Raw genomic sequence first — 3,246 nt, 5'->3', positions numbered from 1 at the left:
GGGGGCTGCCCGGAGCCGTGCGGCGGGTGGGGGGGGTGCGCGCCGTGTCGGAACCGGGCGGGGAGACCGTCCGGAGCCGCGCGGCGGGGGCTGCCCGGAGCCGGCGGGCGTCCGCGCCTTTCGGAGGTGGCTGAGGGGAGGCGGGGGCGGGGGGCGGGGGGGGGCGCCAGCCCGGAGCCGCGCTGCGGAGCTCGGGGCTGCCGTCGCGGCTCGGCGGGGCTTTCGGGTGAGTCGGCTTTGGGGTGAGGGCACGGGACGGTGTCCCCGCAGGGTCAGGAAGCGTGGAAGGCTGCCTCCCGCGGCACGCCGGCAGTTGCAGTCTTGGGGCACGCGGCTGCTGGTCGGCCATATTGGCTCCCCGGAGCACGCCGGGAAGTGTAGTCTTACGGCACTCTAATGGCTGCCACGCGGCGCTTGCCAGTGCGTGCCGGGAGGCGTCGTTTTCGCGGACGTGGCTGCCGGACAGCCCGACTTGCTCTCGCAGGAGCGCGAGGTTGGGGTTTTTTTGCCGGTTTCGAGTGGTTTTCTGCAGGCTTCCAGCCGCTCCCGAGCAGCGGTGCGGCCGTGCTACGAGAGCGCGCGCGCGGCGAGGCGTTGCCCGGTGTCCCGAGACGAGCGCTACCGGTCGGACTCTCCGGAAGCCTGTCCGGCAGCCCCAGGCCGCCCCCGAGCCCTGGCGTGAAGGCGGCAAGCTGGCCCTCGCCTGTGCCGCTTTCTTCCTGAACAGGGGTGCTGGCGGCGGCGGCGGCAGCGGCAGCAGCGCGGGGAAAGAGCGGCGTCTCCGGAAGCCCCTGCAGAAGGAGGAGGGTCTCCGGCCAGGGCCGACCTCCGGTAGTAACGGCCACTGCTTTTTCTTTCCCTCTCCCAGGCCGCGCTGAGGACGTGGTTGCCCGTCCCTCCCTTGGGGATGCCGTCGACTGCACCCGCCTCGCCTGTGCCTGGCCTGGCTCGCCTCGTGGCGTGGGGGCGAAAAGGGACAGGCGGCGGAGCGCTTACCGGCCGTGGACAGGAGCTGCCCTAAGGGAAGCTGGAATGGCCAGAGAAAGGTGAAGAAGAAGAAGAAGAAGAAGAGATGGAAGGCTCTCCGGCCGGCAGCTGCCTCCCGCTGCAGGCAAGAGAGCGCCTGCCTCGCCGGGTGAGGAAAGATCCCTCGTTGCGCTCCGCGGCAGGTCAGGCTGCCGACGGGCACCGCAGGGTCGCCACGCGTAATCCAAAGCACGGTGCGGCCGCGTACCGAGGGAGGCAGGGAGGCAGGCTACTCATCTAGGCAGACTCGTCTCCTCGGAGCTGTAAGACACCCGTGTATTCTCTTAGGCGGAGGACAGCCGAGCGACCGGAGTGACAGCAAAGGAAAGGCGGAGAGCGGGAGAAAGAAGCGTCTGCGCTGGCAAGCTCTCCCGGCAGCGCCGAGAGCCAGAGCTGCGGTGAGTCCTGGGCCCGCGGGGCCCCATCGCCTCTCCTCTGCGTCGCGGGCCCTCCTCTGCCCCCCTCGCTTTCCCACCCCGCTGTGGGGTTTTTTGGTTTGCTTTCTGCTCCCCGCTATGTTCTTTTTCCATCTCGCTCTGACGGGCTGCCTGTCCCCACCTTTTTTAGGTCCTCGCTCTCTCTGCCCCGTAGCCCGTGGCTATTGTTTCCTTCTCTCTCTCCCTGTCTCTCTGTCCGGCCCCCAGCCACTGTTTCTGCATTCCTCCCCCTCGGTCCTGTAGCCTGTCGGTATTTCTGCCATCTCTGGCTCTCTCTGTGCGGCTCCTCGTTCCTGTTGTTCGAGGTCTTCCTTCTCGGCTCCGTAGCGAGTCGTCGTGAGTCTCTCTCTTTCTCCGTCCCTCTTGAGCCTCTTCCCTGCCCCTCGTTTTGAAGGCCCGCCTCTCTGTCCCGGCACCCGTCGCTATGGTTCCTTTTTTCGGTCTGGCTCCGTCTCGCTCCCCGTCCCTGTTTTTCTAAAGTCTCCCCTCTCTGCCTCCTAGCCCGTCGGTACCTTTTTCTTTCCCCGTCGCGGTTCGTCTGGCTCCCTGTCCCTCTTTCTTTCTTCCTTCCTTCCTTCCTCCCTGTCTGCCCCGCAGCCCGTCCCTTCGTTCCTTTCTCCTTCCCTCTCTGTCCCTCTCCCGGTCCCCGGCATTAAACTCTGCTTCTCTGCCTGGTAGCTCGCCACCGTCTTACCTTTCCCCGTCTCTCTCTCTGTCCAGCTCCCTCTCTCGAATCTTCAATTCCTCCCTGTCGCTGCAGAAGCCTGTCGGGACTTTTTCCCCTGCCCGGCTTGCCTCTCCCTGTCTCGCGATTCCTCCCTCTCTGCCCTCTTAGCCGCGACCGTTTTTATATTCTCCGTCTCTCCCTCGGTCCGCCTCGAGATCCCGATTGTTTTTTAAAGCGACCGAATCGTCGAGGTTGGCAGAGACCTTTACGATTATCGGGTGGAACCGCGAACCTGGCGCTGGCAAGTCCCCCTCTGCCCCGCAGCCCGTCCCTTCCCTTCCGACGGCCTCTTTCTCCACCTCCCTCTGTCCGGCTCCCGGCCCCTCTTTTCCACTTCCGCCCTCTGTACCCTGTGGCTTTCCCTTTCTTCTTTCTCTCTCTGTCTCTGTTTGAGGAGGAGCAGCTGCCGCCCCAGCGTTCGCACCCCGTTCACGGTGTCGCGCGCACGCTTCTTCTCGGGCGCGCTTCCTCCTCCTCCTCCTCCTCCGGGCTCGACCCGAGGCTTCCGGCAGCAGTCTCCGGGTGTCGGATTTTGTAAAATAATTAACGTAACTGAAAGGTGCAGCAGCGGGATCGGCCCGGGCGGGGCGCCTCCAAAGAGAGGGACCCCGAACAAAGAAATCCCGGGGCCGTTCCACGCTTGGGTCCCGGACACCCGCCCCTCGCGCGCTGTCCGCGCGTCCCTTAGTCCCGCGGTGCCTTTTGGTCTGGGGTCTTCTACCGTCGTCTCGGATTCTTCTTCTGTATAGCTGTGGGCGGTGCGTTATTCCACAGGTGCTGCTGCGCCGATGCTCCGTACGTTCGCAGTAACGGGTAGAGCGGAAGGCTCCGTGGCCAGGGAAGAGCGGCACGGACACGTTCCTGCTCGCTCCGTTGCACCGGAATTTCGACGGCTGGGTTCGGCCGCTAAATTGATGGCGCTACCGGAAGAAATTTCACAAAAGTGAGTACTGTGCTTGTCTTTAATCTTTTAAAGTAATTTTTCTACGGGCGCCCGGTCCGTGGCTTAGATATTTGGTTTGCGGCGAAACAGACCCGGAACGTGGCTCCAAGTAG

Source organism: Grus americana, unplaced genomic scaffold (assembly GCF_028858705.1).
Source record: "Grus americana isolate bGruAme1 unplaced genomic scaffold, bGruAme1.mat scaffold_485, whole genome shotgun sequence".
Classification (NCBI taxonomy): domain Eukaryota; kingdom Metazoa; phylum Chordata; class Aves; order Gruiformes; family Gruidae; genus Grus; species Grus americana.
This window is presented reverse-complemented; position numbering follows the sequence as displayed.